This window comes from Oryctolagus cuniculus, chromosome 10 (assembly GCF_964237555.1).
Source record: "Oryctolagus cuniculus chromosome 10, mOryCun1.1, whole genome shotgun sequence".
Lineage (NCBI taxonomy): Eukaryota > Metazoa > Chordata > Mammalia > Lagomorpha > Leporidae > Oryctolagus > Oryctolagus cuniculus.
In genome coordinates, this window is record NC_091441.1 from 45,838,722 (window position 1) to 45,856,969 (window position 18,248).

The following is an 18,248-nucleotide window of genomic DNA, read 5'->3' on the forward strand; positions in this document are numbered from 1 at the left end:
ACATAAAAAGGTAACAAGTGAAAAATTCTTCAGCATACATATTATTTCAATTTTTTTCTTTAGATGAAATGAAATGTACAAATCGTCAGTGAGTATTTGCTGATTTTCAGCAAATGCATACACCTGTGCCGTCTAAACTCCTGTGGAGTTGCAGAACGTCATCATCACTCTAGAAAGTTCGTGTCCTGTCCCATCAACACCTGAGCCCACTTTTCTATAGGCATCCACTGTTCTGTTCTTTCACGCCATAGATTTGTTCTGGCTGCCCTAGAACTCCATATAAATGGAATAATACGGTGTGTACTCTCGGACAATGCTTCTTTCACTCATCTAATGTCGTTGAGATTCGTCTAAGTTGTTGCATGTCTTAGTAGCTTCACTGCGTATAATCCAGTGGTTCTCAATCAAGGGCAGTTTTGTCCCCAGGAGACATTTATCATTGGGGACATTTTTGGTTGTCACAGCTGAGGGATTGCCACAGGCATCGGGTGGTTAGAGGCCAGGGATCCTGCTAACATTCTATAGTGCACAGGACTTCACAACAAAGAATTATCCAGCTCTACATGTCTACAGTAGTGAGACTGGGAAACTGTGCTCCAGCCATTGAGAAACATTGTAGGTGTCTTCTGTCAGCCATCATTTACCAATGAAGATATTAAATATGGATCTATAATAAGTTTTACTCTTCCTGGGATTTTTATTTATTTATTTATTTTTCTACATTTTGAAAAAGGACAGAAGCATGTGTTTCACCTGGTGGTTAAGATGCCCAGTCTCACATCAGGTTTGATTCTTGGCTCAGCTTCCTGCTAATTCGTGCATCAGGAGGCAGCAGTGGTAGCTCAAGTAGCTGGCCTCCTACCAGCCGTGTGGGAGACCTAGATTGAGTTTCCAGCTCTCAGCCTTAGCTGTGGCCCTGGCCCAGGCCTGATGCAGCCCCAGCTCAGCCCAGCCCCAGCCCCTGCCAGCATTTGGGTGTACACCAGCAGATGGGAACTTTGTCTCTCTGTCTCTCTCAAAAAAAAAAAAAAAAAAAAGACAATATAAGACAATATAATTTTTAATTTTTAAATATTTATTTATTTATTTAAGAGGCAGAGTTACAGACAGGGAGAGGGAGAGACAGAGAAGTCTTCCATCCGCTGGTTCCCTCCCCAAATGGCTGCAACAGTCAGAGCTGGGCCTATCCGAAGCCAGGCGCCAGGAGCTTCTTCCAGGTCTCCCTTATGGGTGCAGGGGCCCAAGCACTTGGAACATCTGCTGCTGCTTTTTCAGACCATTAGCAGAGATCTGGGTTAGAAGTGGAGCAGCCAAAACTTGAATGTGCACTCATATGGGATGCCAGTGACGCAGGAGGCTTAACCAGCTATCCTACAGTGCTGGCCCCAACAATTTCTCTTTAATAGTGGCAAATTTGATCATTAATAGGAGACCATATAGGATATTTGAATATGTTGTGTTTTCTTAATTTATTAAATGCTGTTGTATTCAGGCTTCTGGAAAAACCTAGGTTGGGTCAAAACCACACTGGCCTCTGCGTTGATTGGAGGAGATTAGAAACTTTCTTTTATTTTTTCCTGCAATTTCCCTGTGAGGGAAGAGGTGACTGACAAGGCCACTTGATGTAGAGGAGGGTCTTGTGGGGAGCAACCCGGACTAGACTAAGTTACTGGAATTAAGACTTATTCTATGCATCTGCTCTCCCACAATATGGCGCTGAGAAGGGAGAAACAACTTCTACACAGCTGCCTCCAGTTCAACCAAAAAACTGTAGGACCTGCTCCTGATTGGAGGAGAGCAGCGTACTTGGCGTGTGGGTAGCAGAGTTGGGATTGGTGGAAGAGGACTATAAAGGAGGAGAGAGACAACATGTACCAGGAACATCTATCTGAAGGAACACCTGTGCAGCCCCCGAGAGAGCCGGCCGGCGGTGTGCCGCTCCCCCGTGGAAGTGGGGAAAGTGGCAGGGGGAACCGCCCTTCCATGGAGGTGGAAGGGTCGGTAGCCAACCCGGGAAGAACCAGCAGCAAACCCGGGGAGGGCCGAGCAGACAAAAGAACAGCGCAGGGTCCTGTGTCGTTCCTCCATGAAGAGGGGGAGCGACAGGGTCTGGATACTTCGCAGTCTCCTTTGTTCCCGTTTGGAGCAGTCTCCCAAGAACAGAAACAAACTGGTGGGGGAGTAGGTGGAAGTGTTCTGTTAGATTTTTTTCAACAGAAGTCATTGACTATGATCCAGAGAAAATGAGATTCATGGAAATGTATTGAAGAAAAGTTACGGTAAGTGTCTCATAAATTTAATGGCTATTGTTTTGCACTACATGATAGAGTTTTTGGAATAGAGATTGCCGCGAGGCTGAGTTTCTTGTTTCAGTGAGAGCCATGATTAGCATTCAGATGGCTCCCAGGCACTCTGAAAGTGGAACAAGAACAGAGGAGCACATTGCTCTTAAAACCCAGCTGTGGTGAAGGACCCCGTCTACCAGGTATTTATTATTCTTACCCATGTTAAATCTTAATTACTTTAACTATTTTAAACTATTGAACTACTTCAACTAATTGTTTTAAATATCTGAGCAAATTTAATGAAATCACAGGTATAAATGCCATATTAGTAACTTCTGGTTTTATTTTTATTATACCTTTGGTTTTTCCTGTGTTATATTCAGAATGATTTTTGAAAACTACTGGTTTTCAAAAATAAATATGTTAAACAATTTATAAACATATAATACCTGAACTATGTAGAGGAACAAATCACATTAAAACTGATGTACAGTATTCTTTTTTTTTTAAATTTATTTGACAGGTAGAGTTATAGACAGTGAGAGAGACAGAACGGTCTTCCTTCTGTTGGTTCACCCCCCAAATGGCCGCTACGGCCGCGCTGCGCCGATCCAAAGCCAGGAGCCAGGCGCTTCCTCCTGGTCTCCCATGCAGGTGCAGGGACTCAAGCACTTGGGCCATCCTCCACTGCACTCCCGGGCCACAGCAGAGAGCTGGCCTGGAAGAGGAGCAACCAGGACAGAATCCGGCGCCCACATGGGATGCCGGTGCCGCAAGCGGAGGATTAACCAAGTGAGCCACGGCGCCGGCCCCCATGTACAGTATTCTTTTAAAGATTTGTTTATGTATTTGAAAGGCAAAGTTACAGGGAGCGGGGGGGAGAGACAGACAGAGGGTCTCATGAGTGGCAGGGCCCAAGGGCTTGGGCCATCTTCCACTACTTTCCCAGACGCATTAGCACAGAGCTGGTTTGGAAGCAGAGAAGCTGGGACTTGAACAAGTGTCCATATGGAATGCTGGCTTAACCCACTGTGCAATGGCACCAGCCCTGATATCCAGTATTATCTAATATTTATAATCACATTGCTAAAAATGATTTATTTTTTAAAGTATTTATTTGAGAGAGAGAGAGAGAGAGAGATAGGAAGCTAGAATCAGGAACCAGAGCTAGGACTTAAACCATGTACTCTGATGTGGGATGCGGGCATCCTAACCAGTGTCTTCACCACTAGGCCAAACAGCTGCCTATAAGAATGACTGTCTTACCATTATGTGTCTTCAGAAGCCACAGTTCTGTCAGATGGGACCCTTCAGTCCCTGTTTTCCTGTGACTTTTCCCCAGGCAGCCTGTTGGAAAACTTCCAACAGGAACGGAGGGATCACTGTTGCTCACTGACACTCTTTTCCTTATAACATGATAAAGGAATTGTTGGTCCCCCTGGGTCAAATCTATTCATCTTTGTCACAGTTAGCTTGTTACTCTGAGTGGTCCAAGTGCCATTTTCTTTGCAGATTCTTTCAAAAATGCCATAACTGACTAAGTTCCACGTGAGAATGCCGTCTCTACTGTCCAAATGATGTTGTGGTAGTTTGTTAGAGCTGCTGTAATGAGGCTTAAATCACACAAACGTGTTGTCTCTGATGGTTCTGCAGGCCAGAGCTCAGGGTGTTGGCAGTGGTGGTTCCCTCCATGGACTGTGCGGGAGAATTGGCTCCATGACTCTCTCCTTGCATTGTCTCATGTTCATGTGGCTCCTTGTAGATGTGCCTGTCTTCAAATGTCCTTTTTTTTTTTTAAGGACATCAGCCTTGTTGGGACCTATCCTAATGGCTTCATTTTAAATTGATTATCTGTAAAGACCCATTTCCAAATAAGGCCACATTCTGAAATACTGAGGTTAGAACTTCAACATGTGAATTTGGAGGGGGGCACGTGGGGCCCAATTTAACCCATTACAACAGTCATTTTCCAAACTTCCTGAGAATTCATACAGGGTACAATACCTATTCATACCAAATAACACGCAAACAGATAGTAACATCTCATTTAAAACAATAAAATAACAGGTAGTTGGCATTTTATTATGAGGCCAAACATATATAGGAAATAAAGATTAAAACAGATAATTCTATTTTCATAAAACATTTTGCATTTTAAAGAATGGTTATGGAAGATAAATTATCCATCTTTAACAGCTTTATTAATGTAAAATTTGAGTGTGAGAAACTGTGCATGTTTATTTTTAAAGATTTATTTAGTTATTTGAAAGGCAATTACAGAGAGAGAGAGAGCGGTCTTTTATCCATTTTTTATTCTCCAAATGGTCACAACAGCCAGGCTGAAGCCAGGAACCTGGAAGTTCACCCAGGTATCCCACATGGCTGGCAGGAGCCTAAGCACTTGGACCATTCTGCTGCTTTTCCCAGGTGCATTAGCAGTGAGCTAGGTTGGAAGCAGGGCAGCTAGTACTCAAACCAGCACTCATACGGGATGTCTGGATCACAGGCTGTGGCTTAACCCACTGTGCCACAATGCTTGCCTCTGCCTCTACATATTTAAAGTGCACGGCTCGGTAGGCTTTGGCATACATATACCGCTGTGAAGCTATCACCAGAGTTAAGATAATGAGCACATCCTTTACCATTGTCCCACACCAAGATTTCCCCAAGCCCTTTGTAGCTGCCGGCTTCCCATGCCTCTTACACTCCTCCATTCCCAGGGCAACCACTGATCCGGTCTTCTGTCATTGTACATGAGTTTGTACTTCCTCTAATTCTTCTGGTTTTTTTTTTTTTGGGTCTGGCTTTTTTCATTCTGCCTAGTTATTCCGAAATTCATCTGTGTTCTAGTCAATATCAATAGTTCGTTTCTTCTTATTTGATAAAGTTCCATTTTTTGGAAACACTACAGTGTATTCATTCACCTGTCAGGTAGACATTAGGTCATTTTCAAAGTTTGGCTATCACAGTACAGTGCTACCAGCTGTGGACTTTGTATACAAGTTTTTGTATGGACATATGCTTTCATTCCTCTTTCTTTCAAAAATATATAGCAGTAGACTTTCTAGGTGATATAGTAGGTATAAATGTAACCATTTTGAGAAATCCTCTAAGTATTTTTCAAAGGGCTGTTCTATTGTATTTTGTACCATTGTGTATGAAGAGTTCCAATTCCCTTAACTCTTAACCAAAATTTGGTGTGGTCCATCTTTTTAATTTTAGGCATTCTAATAGGTATGGTGTAGTAGCTTAGAGTGGGTCTAGTTTATCTTTCTTTCATGAATAATGATGTTGAACATTTTGCCATGAGCCTTTTGGTCATTCATTTAGAGGAGAGCTCATTGTTCTTAGACTAATTAGATCTTGAGATTTGTATTAAAGTTTATTAATTTGTTAGGGGCAAGAAAACCTTTAAAGTGAAAATGAATGGGGGTGAGGGTCAAGCAGGAAAGAGAATGATTATATGTACAATTAATTTTTAAAGTGATTTTATTTTATTTATTTTCATTGTTTTAATTTGAAGGCAGAAGGTGGAGAGAGAGAGAGAGAAAGAGAGAGAGCGAGAAAGGGAGAGAGAAAGAATCTTTCATCCTTTGGTTCATTTGCCAAATGCCCACAACAGTTAGGGCTGGGCCAGGGCAAAGCCAGGATCCAAAAACTCCATCTGGGTTTCCCATATGGGTTGGTAGGGAGAACAGTTTGCAGTTTCCATTCATATCATGAACCTGTCAGTGGGTAGATAAAAATTGGTAACAGATGCTAGAATTCCTGGCTACCGGTCAAGAAAGAAAGAAAAGATGAAGTCATTTAAAAAAAAAAAACAACTTATTTATTTATTTGAAATGTAGAGTTACAAAGATGAGGGTTGGGGGATAAAGAGAGAGAGAGATTGATTTTTGCATCTGCTATTTTACTCCCCAGATGGCCACAATGGCTGAGGAGCTGGGCCACCCAAAACCAGGAACCTGGATCTCTGTCAGGGTCTCCTATGTGAGTGGAAGGAGCCCAAGCACTTGGGCCATCTCCCTTTGCTTTCCCAGCTGCATAAGCAGGGAGCTGGATCTAAAGTGGGGCATCTAGGACTTGCACCAGTGCTCAGATGGGATGTGTGTGTCACAGGTGATAACTTAACCTACTGTGCCACAAAGCAGCTGGCTCCATGAAGATACATTTGGGGCCTGAACAATTGTAAAAATTCATCCCTGACTGGGAGGCTGATGAGACCAATCAACATGAAAAGTATGAGCCAGAGTCACACTAAGAGCCAAAGCAGAGCACCAGAGAATGCAGTAGAATTTCAAACACGTGTATTGCTTTGATCGAGACCCGGCATGTACAGACCTTCCATTTCTTAGTTCAGGGACTACTTGTTCCTTGACACTATTAACGAGCATGATTCGGTTGTCTTGCTTCATCTGATAAAGTGAGGTGAGCAGAGTTTCTGTGCCTTCTATGGGGAAGGGTCCCTCTGGAAAGGGAAAGGTCTTGGAGGAAGGAGAGCGGCTAAACAACAAGTCCTAGTGGCCAAAGCAAGTTGAAGAACAGGCTTTACCTGATTTTTGAGGTTTTAGAAATTCTTGAATTTTGTCTACCCCAAACTTCAGAAAACTGTGCCATATATACAAGTGCATGACACACACACGTATGTGTAAACCAATGACAAGGAGCTGAATCTGATATGTAGGCTGGCACACAGGAAGGGACAGATTGGGGCAGAGCGGGTAAAGCTGCCACCTGTGATGCCAGCATCACTATGGACACCAGTTTGTGTCCCAGCTGTTCCACTTCTGGTCCAGTTCCCTGTAGATGGCTGGGAAAGGCAGCAGAGGATGGCCCAAGTGTTTGGGTACCTGCCGTGCTTGTGGGAGACCCGGATGAAGCTCCTGACCCCTCGCTTCAGCCTGGTCCAGCACTTGCCATTGCAGCCATCTGGGAGTAAACCAATAGATGGAGGATCTCCTCTTCTCTGTCTCTTCCTCTTTCCCTGTAATTCTGACTTTCAAAATAAATATTAAAACAAAAAAAAGCAGTGACATATCATTGAGATCTGAGCAGCGAGAGCAGGGCCAGTGAGCCCGGAGCACTCCTGGGAAGGTAAGTGCAGGCGAATTTGCAGGAACACGTGGAGAACATTACACCTCCTACACATTGTGGGTTAACAGGGTTTCAAGTAATTTTGTCTAAGTCTTTGAAGTCAGAGTGACATTTGCTGACATTTGGATTTTATGATTATTGTGCCATCATAGCTTTATGTTGATGCCAGTTCTTAGTGAAGCAGGTATTTAACAGATCACATTAAGAAGTACATTACTGGAGGTATAACGTTTTTGACCTATAAGTGCTGCTGCCACCATAGTACTCATTAGTCTCTGATGTAATTTCCCTGATTTAAAGACTCCTGAGCTGGAAAGGATATCTTCAGCTTGGGAGTCATATTTTGCTTGGCATCAAGGAATAAAATCTGTTTTTTTTTCCTTCTATTATCTGTCCTATAGTGTCAGAGGACGCACGTCTCTGTCCACTCAGGCTCTGGACCAGAGAAGATTTGTCTGACTGGTGGCCACCTTCTCCTCTGGCCCCATGCACCTACATTCCTTTCTTCAATCTACAGTTTAGCATGGTGACTGACACCTAACAAGTTCTCTCCCCTGCTTAGCATTGTGATGGGAGAATCAAGGAATGGGTGTAAGCTAAAGCAATTGTGACCTGGCCACTTCTGCTTTATCCAAAGACAGTGTTACTGTGTGACATGTATCAGGCTGAGAAATACTTCATAGTGATTACATATACCATAATGATCCATGTATATGTATTAATTTGCTTTCATTTTATTTGAAAGGCAGAGAGAGAGAGAGAGAGAGAGACAGATACTGATCTTCCATTTGCTGGTTCACTTCTGAAATGCCTGCAACAGCTAGGGTTGGGCCAAGTGAAAGCCAGAAGCCTGGAATATTTTACTCTATTTGTTTAAAGATTTATCTGTTTATTTAAGAGGCAGGGTTACAGACACAGAGAGAGAGAGGTCTTCCATCATCTGGTTCACTCTCCAAATGGTTGCAATGGCTGGGACTGGGCCAGGCTGAAGCCGGAACCCAGGAGTTTCCCATGAGGGTGCTGGGACCCAAGGACTTGGGCCATCCTCTGCTGCTTTCCTAAGCCATTAGCAGGAAGCTGGATTGGAAGTGGAATAGGCAGGACTCGAACTGCCACATGTGGGATACAAGTGCCACAGGTGGAGGCTTAACCTACTATGCCACAGCACTGGCAGCTTGGAATAGTTTAAAGAAATGACAAAGCCTCACTAGTGCATTTTGGTATTTTAAAAAATTACGTATGTATAATCTTTCAAATATACAGCAGATTAAAACTTTAATGTGTTATTAGGAATTTAATGATATACTACTGATTCTGTAAAGAACTCTTCTTCAAATTTAAAACCCTTTATAAGCCTTTGGATCATGGACTAAGAAAGTTAAGAATTAATTAATGGCCATCTCAACACTAAGATCAACAATAAAGAAAAAAATGTATCATTAAGAAAAATGATGAAATATTTAAGTATTTGGTTCATTAAAAATGGAGCTGTTGGGTTTTTATGCTAATGAATTCTAGTTGTTTTTTAGATATTTTGAAATTAACCCCTTCTCTGTTATATGGTTTGCAAATATTTTCCTCAGGGGTTGATGTTGTGGTTCAGTGGATTAAGCATCACTTGGTAGGCCAGCATCCCGTATTAGAGTGCTGGCTTGAGTCTCAGCTACGTTGCTTCTGGTCCAGCTTCCTGCTGATGTGCCTGGGAAGGCAGCTAGGGATTGCACAAGCACTTGGGTCCTTGCCACCCATGTAGGAGACCAGGACGAAGCTGCTGGCTCCTGGCTTCAGCATGGCCTAGTCCTGGTCATTGTGGCCATTTGGGGAATGCACCAGTGGATAAAAGGTCTCTCTCTCTCTCTCCCTCCTCTCTCCCCCTCCCTCTCTCCCTTCCCCTCCCTCCCTCCTTCTTTCTATGATACTTTTTCTTTCAAATAAATAAATAAATCTTAAAAAACTTTCTCCAATTCTGTAAGTTTTCTTTTTGCTCTATTTCTTTTGCTATGCAGAAGGTTTTTTAAAGATTTATTTCAGAGGTCCTGCTCTGTGGCTCACTAGGCCAATCCTCTGCCTGTGGCAGAAAGGCAGAGTGACAAAGAGAGAGGGAGATACAGAGAGATCATCCATCCACTGGTTCACTCCCCAAAAGGCTTCAGTGACCAAGGCTGGTCCATGCTGAAGCCAGGAGCCTGGAACTCCTTCTGGGTCTCCCATATGGGTGGTGGGGGCCCAAGTATTTGGGCCACCCTTGGCTGCTTTGGCAGGCACGTTAGCAGGTTGCTGGAAGTGGAGCAGCTGGAAATTGAACTGGTGCTCTGACATGGCATCCAGGCCACGGCAAGCAGCCTGACCCTTGCACCACAGCACCGGCCCCTGTGCAGAAGCTTTTTGGTTTGATATTGTCCCATTTGTCTGGTTGTTGTTGCTGTTTTTGCCTGTGTTTTTGCATCATGTTTATGAAATCATTTTCCATCCAAAATTAAAAATAGAACCACCATATGATCTAGCAATCCATCTTCTGAATATTTATGCAAAAGAATTTAAGTCATGGACTTCAAAGACTCTATTGCAGCACTATTCACAATAGCCAAGATGTGGCAACCATCTAAGTGTCCATTGGCCGATGCGTGGAACAAGGAAATGCAGAACATACATAAAATGAAATATTCAGTCTTGAAAAAGACAGGAAATCCCACAATATATGGCAACATCGATGAGTCTTAAGGATGCTATGCTAAGTAGAATAGAAGTCTACCAAAAAGAGAACAAAAGTCTGTCATTAAAGAATGAATATTGCATATATCCATTGATATGAAATATATGAAGTAGAAACTAAAGCAGAAAGCAGAATGGTGGTTCCAGGAACTGAGGGGAGGGATGGGAGTTGCTGATCCAACAGCATGGAGTCTCAGTCATGCACCACCAGTAAGATCTGGAGATCTGCTGGGCAGCTTTGTTCCTCGGTTAACAAATTGGACATTTAAAAATTTGTGAAGAGGGAGGATCTCATAGTAAGTGTTCTTACCACAATTTTTTTTTAAAAAAGGATGAAAGAGTATTTCTGCCTTTAGTCACAACTGAGTAACCGGTACCAGATTAGCCCTTCTGCTGAAAAAAAAAAAAAAAAAAAAAGATAAAATTCTCTGCGGCAACAGTTTTGGGCGCTGGGTAACAAGTAGCACAAAACTGTGATCCTTGAAGTAAAATTCAGGAGATGAATTCTCTGGGCCATTTGGAATCTCTGGGGATAACTTCCACTTCATGGCATAAGGTGGCCAAGCCTTAGTCCAGCGGTTTTGTTGAGCTCAAGAAGCAGGGATCAGAGTTTGGGGGCTGCCGAGGGGGTAGGAATTGGCAAGGCAGGGAGCTGGGAGGGAGGCAGCTGTGCAAAAGGTTTAAGGGTCAGCAGCATGTGTGTAGGATCCCTCCGAGTCTTTAAGGACTTGGCTGAGCATGCGCAGGCTGGGAATGCAGGAGGCTCCTCAGAGAGTAGCTGCTACACAGTTCAGTTAGCAGCAGCTGTGCTAGAAACCCAGCAGTGCTGAGAAACACTGGAATTCAGTTCCAACCACAGGAGAGCGACCTCATCAACATCCCAGGCAGTCAAAAAAGCCATAGATTTTTGTTTATTTATTTATTTGAAAGGCAGAGTTACAGAGAGGCAGAGAGAGAGAGAGTCATTCATTGGTTCACTTCCCAAATGGCTGCAATGGCCGGAGCTATGCCGATCTCAAGCCAGGAACCAGAAGCTTCTTCCGGGTCTCCCACGCAGGTGCAGAGGCCCAAGGACTTGGGCCTTCTCCCACTGCTTTCCCAGGTCATAGCAGAAAGGTGGATTGGAAGTGGAGCAGCCAGGACACAAACCAGCACCCCAATGGTATGCCATCACTGCAGGCAGTGGCTTTACCTGCTATGCCACAGTGCCAACCCCAAAAGCCATTATCCTAAGAATTAGGATCACATCCCAGAGTAAGGCCAAGTCTAGACTACTCTGAAAACCCGAAAATCAAGCACTGTCAAAGTCTATTATGTGGAGACAGGCAGTTAGCTGAGCAGCTAAGATAGACTGTCCCATAGCAGAGTGACTGTGTTCTGTTCCCATTGCTGGTTGGTCACTCCAGCTTCCTGTCAATGCAGACTCTGAGAGGGATCAGTGATGGCTCAGCTGAATTCCCATCACTCATGTGAGAGACCTGGATTGGGTTCCTGCTTTCCAGCTTCAGTCTTGGCCCAGCCTTGGCTGTCACAGGCATTTGGCTGTGAACCAATGGATAGGATCTCTCTCTCATATACATATATATGTAAAATTATATAATTACATATAAAATTATATATTATTTCTGCATAAGAAATAAATGGATAAATAAAAATTTAAAACTCTACCAATTAGACTGAGGTTGAAATTCGAATTCCCTAAGTTGGGTAAACATCTTGGGCTTTCTACAGATTTGTTCTAACAAATCCCATGCAACTTCAAGGTGATCAGCCGAACAGAACACAATTTAACCTTATTTAAAGAGTGATAGATTGAAATTTAGAATCTATAAAATATATCACCAACAATTAAGCAATAAAAAATTAAATAATAGAAAGTGACCAGATATAGAAACAGGAATATGAAAGCAAAAGTTAAGGAGAAAGTAGATAATAGAATGGACCCTGATAAAATCCAGAGACTGCATTTAACAAACACTTTTCAAAACATTACAAACACATTCAAGGACTTATAGAACATATGGTCTTAATAAGTGAACAGAGAAATGGAAAGTATAACAAAGAATCCAGTAAAGTTATGGAATGGAAAAACACAATAACGGATATGAAAAATTTGCTCAGTAGGCTCAGTACTAGATTAGAGCTGGTGAAATGAAAAAGGTAGGTAATTATATTAGTTTTCTATTTCTTCATGGAATTGTTGTACAAAAAGTTATCACAAATTTAGTGGCTTAGAAAAATGCCCATTTTATTGTCTCATGGTCTCTATAGGCCAGAAATCCAGGCATGGTGTGGCTGGATTCTCTGCTCATGGTTTCACAAGTCTGCAGTCAAGCTAATGGGCTATGTTAGTATCATAGCAACATAAGAATCTTTGCTAATGATGCCGGATAATTCAATAGTATGGAATTTTTTATTTTCTTGACTCACCCTAGAAAATGCTCACCTTTTTGCAGTTTTTATTAGAAATGTTCTAGTAATAATTTCTGACCAATGTTAATGCTCTGATAAGCAAATGCTGCCAGCAGTAATCTAGAGAGATTTTTTCCATTCTGAAAGACTACATCCTGAAGAAAGTAGTCAGGTGGGATCCCTGCTCCGGGTAGTGAGCTATAATAATAGCCAAGATATCTGAAATTGAGCCTTTATGAAGATCATGGCCAGGTTTTTGAAATTGAAGAACCAGAACCATGTTACCACAACTAACATATAAGCCATTTATTCAAGCGTGGTGTCCCCCTCCTGTATCTAAGGGTTGGCCACTTGCCTTCCTTTGATGGTCAGTGTCTGCTTTACTCAGCTTGTGGCTGGGAGAGCAGCAGCTCTGACATTTCGTGAGGACTTGTTGGAAGTGGAGGCACAGGCCGCCGTCTGGATCTGCTGTATTTTAATTATCTACATATGAAAAATACCCCTAGGTGATTCTTAACGCACATCACAGTTTGCGAAGCAATACTTCAGAAACTGGGAACAAGGGCATTGATTCATTCATACTCCTGAGTCATCCACTTGGTTTCTGCTGCTTCTAAATGCATCCAACTAAGCCGAGCGCCACTGTTCACTTTCCTGCTGATAACTGCCGAGATTCCCTGAACAGCAGTCTCCTCTTGTATGTGGCTGGTCCTTCCATTACATTTTCCTTGTAGTCCAGATGGAAAACCACAAGAACATAAACTCCTCCAAGTGGGTCCCCCTTGTGGAACTCCTCAAATCTCACCTTCCTCCTCCTGTCTTCCAGTTCACACCACTCCTCGGAGGGGTCCTTTTAAAAGTTCATCCCCTTTCATGATATCCTTGTTGAGGGGGATATTTTTAATTTGCCTGCACTTTCTCATCAGCCCCTGCATGCTGTAGCAGGGGGGAAATGATTTCTCACTGACCACAGAGTTCTTGGCTGGGGCACTTATAATAAAAAAGAGATTATTAAGAGAAAAGCATGAGGCCGGCGCCGCGGCTCACTAGGCTAATCCTCCGCCTAGCGGCGCCGGCACACCGGGTTCTAGTCCCGGTTGGGGCGCCAGATTCTGTCCCAGTTGCCCCTCTTCCAGGCCAGCTCTCTGCTGTGGCCAGGGAGTGCAGTGGAGGATGGCCCAGGTGCTTGGGCCCTGCACCCCATGGGAGACCAGGAAAAGCACCTGGCTCCTGGCTCCTGCCATCGGATCAGCGCGGTGCGCCGGCCGCAGCGCGCCGGCCGCGGCGGCCATTGGAGGGTGAACCAACGGCAAAGGAAGACCTTTCTCTCTGTCTCTCTCTCTCACTGTCCACTCTGCCTGTCAAAAAAAAAAAAAAATTAAAAAAAAAAAAGAGAAAAGCATGTACGCATACTTAATGAATGTTTTACATGACGGGGGGAGCCAAACAAAGAAATGAAGGCCCAAAAGAAACAGGGAAATCTGTGCTTTTATGCTGACTTTTATGAAGTAGATGGCTGTGGAGAAATGTGAGTGGAGAGCAAAAAGCTATGATCTGATAGGTAACAAATGGGGGCACTAACCAAGGCCCATTGGTTTAAATTCTTTCCACCCCTGTGTGACAATCCCTTCTGGATTGAGGACTTATGAGAGTCTTAAGACTTGCCTTAGAGGAAGGCCAGAGATTTACTGAATGGCCTGCTTTAAGGGAGAAATTTGGAGTGACCTTCTTGTTTCTCTTCTTTCCTCAAATATTCCATGTTTTTTTTTTTTTTTTTTTAAAGAGGCAGAGAGAGAGAGAGGTCTTCCATCCACTGGTTCACACCCCAGATGACTGCAATGGCCAAAGCTGAGCTGATCCAAAGTCAGGAACCAGGAGTTTCTTCTGGGTCTCTCACGTGAGTGTAGGGACCCAAGGACATGGGCCATCCTCTAATGCTTTTCCAGGCCATACCAGAGAGCTGGATCAGAAGTGGAGCAGCTGGGACTCGAACCAGCACCCATATGGGATGCTGGCGCTGCAGGCTGTGGCTTTAACACACAATGCCATAGTGCTGGCCCCTAAGATGTACTTTTAACTCTCGGCCCTACCGGATGGTCAATCTGGACTCTGCTGCTTCAAGTCTGGTTCTTTTTGAGGTCTCCAATGGATAACTAGTAAATATATCTCCACACACACACACACACACACACACACACACAGTGTTCCCAAGGACAAATATGATTCATACAAATATTCCAGTAGAAATCCATAGTTCTCCTCCTGTGTGCAAAACACTCAGCTTGCTTGTTTCAGGCTACTATAGAGCTAAGGATGAACAGTGTGGGCAGTGTCCTTTTGTTTCACTTGTTCTTTTTGACTCTGCCTTGGAATAATATTAAAGAGCAAAGCACCTAGTCATGCTCAATTTTAGGCCAACCAAAGGCTCAGAAAGTTTGTCTTTCTTCTTCTTTTTTGAGTTACATACAATCAGCCATACTGGGTAAGCTCCACAGAAAGAGAACTCAGCTGGGCATCTGTTACCCTCAGTTCCCCAACTGCGTGTGTGTATAGGGGGCTTGGTTTCATCTTCCTCTTACAAACTAATTTAAAGAAGTGTAGTTGTGGGCCCAGCGCTGTGGCACAGTGGGTTACCACCCTGGCCTGAAGCGCTGGCATCCCATGTGGGCACAAGTTCGAGATCCGGCTGCTCTACTTCCTATCCAGCTCTCTGCTATGGCCTGGGAAAGCACTAGAAGATGGCCCAAGTTCTTGGGCCCTGCACCCACATGGGAGACCCAGAAGAAGCTCCTGGCTCCTGCTTTCGGATGGGCACAGCTCCGGCTGTTGTGGCCAACTGGGGAGTGAACCATCGAATGGAGAACCTCTCTCTCTGTGTAACTCTGCCTTTCAAATAAATAAATGTTTAAAAAAATGTGTAGTTGTATCTGAAACCAACTTCCAGATCCACATGATGGAAACCCAGAACCACCATGGCTTATGTTTTCCTCTCTGGTCTATTGTCTCTTTTTGTGGAAAAAAAAAGGAAATCCTTTTCTGTTTCCCACATCATTATTCTCTACCCCAGCTACACTAATCTATCACTTTCTGGTGTTAGATGTCTTTACCACATGGAAAACAGTCCGTTAGCCATCATAGCAAAGTTCAAATAATCTCAAAATGAAACTCATTTGGTGGCAAAGCTGCCCTGTCCGGATCTGCTTTGACCCTCTAACCGTATTTGAGCTCCCAAGAGGCTCTTGACTACTCAGTGTGGATAGCAGTAATGTTCTACAGTGGCAGCTTTAGCAGGTTTGATTATGGGATGTCGCTACAGATCCTGCTGGCAGTGTCCTACGTTAGATGGGTTTTCACTGTGTTCCTTTCTAAAATGTGGAAGATTCTGATTCTGAGACTTAGCTGCACCAAGGGTTTCAGATGAGAGATGATGGATTTGTATTTGCAGACAGTTCTTGGTCTTGCCCTTTGAAAATGCCAACATTTACTTTGGGAATTGAATCATTCCCTCTGCTTCTCTTTAATTTGCCTCTGAAACCCCTGGTGATTTGCTTCTTTGCCTTTACAGGGAGTGGCTGCTCAGGCCCACTGCTCTTCCTCTGCCTGAGCTGAGAACTCTTGTTTCCATTTTGAAGTCTCACTATGTGTTTGCAGGGAAGAGTCACTTGTTTAGAGATCTGAGGCCTAAAGGCTTGTAGATTCTTCCATTATCCAGGACCTTCCTATACCATCCATTCTCCAGGAGTGGGGGCTCAGAGATTTTCCTACTTCACATTCCTAAGGTTGCCGATGTCCCAAGTGGAGATTTAATAAAAATGTAAATACAGTCTCATTGTGCATAATGACACTTTGAGCAATGACGGATCGTGTATACGATTAAAATATCACCTACTGGGGCTGGCGTGTGGTGCATTGGATTAATTGCCCGTCATGCTGGCATCCCATATGAGTGCTGGTTCAAGTCCTGGCTGCTCACTTCCAATCCTGCTCCCTGCTAATGCACCTGGGAAAACAGTGGATAGAGGCCCAAGTCCTAGGGTCCTAACACCTATGTGGGAGACCTGGATGGAGTTCCAGGTTCCTGGCTTCAGTCTGGCCCACCCAGCCCTGGCTATTGCAACCATTTTGGGAGTGAACCAGTGGATGGAAGATCTCTCTCTCACTCTCTCACTCTATCTCACTCTATAACTTTGCCTTTCAAATAAATAATTAGATCTTAAAAAAAAAAAACAGATATCACCTAATAATGTCATAGCTTTCTTAGTTTGGGTAAGTACTCGATAATATTCACCCAAGAATGAAATCGTCTAGTGACATTACTCTCAGAATGTGTCCCAGTTGTTCAGAGACTTGTGAGTATTGACAGCTGTAAGGAAGGAGGGTCTAGAGATCTGGTTTGAGAGAGGATACTAAGTGCTTGAAGGGGCCGGTGCTGTGGCATAGCAGGTAAAGCTGCCGCCTGCAACGCTGGCATCCCGTATGGTTGCCAGTTTGAATCCCAGCTGCTCTATTTCCAATCCAGCTCTCTGCTAATGCACCTGGGAAATCAGCAGAAGATGGTCCAAGTACTTGGGCCCCTGAACCCACCTGGGAGACCCAAAAGAAGCTCCTGGTTTCTGGCTTCAGATCCATGCAGCTCCAGCTGTTGTGACCATTTGAAGAGTGAACCAGCGGAATGGAAGACCCCTCTCTCCCTGTCTGCCTCTCTGTAACTCTGCCTTTCAAATAAATAAATAAATCTTAAAAAAAATTAAGTGCTTCAATAAAATATTACATCATCAGTGATTTTACTTAGCTCTAGAATTAATCAATTTATCTTTCTTTTTTAAAAGTTTGAATCAATTTGAAAGATGGTTTTACTGAAATAAATGACATCAGATGGCCCACTCTGGGGTCAGATTCCCCTTTTATTGGGTTTCCCCTGATGCCCTGAACTTAAAACCCTCTGGCTCTGTTTCCCCATTATTTTCCTGCAAGTTCCCCATCTTATGCTTTAACAATGGGCCTAACCATGGGTTTTTTAATGTTGTGCTTTCTTAGGAGAAGTACTTAAAACACAATAGTACCATTCAGGCCTGATTGCAAGCCCCTCCAATCAGAACTTGCCTCACCAGCTCACCAGCTCCCTCCTACCTAATCCATAAAAACTCTCCCCAGACCACAGACTGGGGAGTCAGATTTGAGCATCACCCCTTGGCATTACTGGGCTGCCATGTAATAAATGTTCATGTCAAAAGATCATGGCTTGGCTGTTTTGGCCTTTGGATGTCTGTGGGCAAAAGTTCATTTGTTTCCACAATATGAATACCAAGCTGAAGGCATGCTGAGTAATAGCACTACTTACTCTATTTTGCATGTCAGTTTTGTTGCTCTGATTATACAAATTGCTCATTTTTGGCAGGATATTACATTGTTATCTGTAATTAAAATATCATATTGATTTAAAATGCTGTGCACTGTTATCTCTGTAAGATTTCCTCTGTTTCAAAATAATTTGAGAAAGAGATTAGAGATTTTTTTAACTTTTATTTAATGAATATAAATTTCCAAAGTACAGCTTATGGATTACAATGGCTTCCCCCCCATAACGTCCCTCCCACCTGCAACCCTCCCCTTTCCCACTCCCTCTCCCCTTCCATTCACATCAAGATTCATTTTCGATTCTCTTTATATACAGAAGATCAGTTTAGCATGCATTAAGTAAAGATTTCAACAGTTTGCTCCCACACAGAAACATAAAGTGAAAAA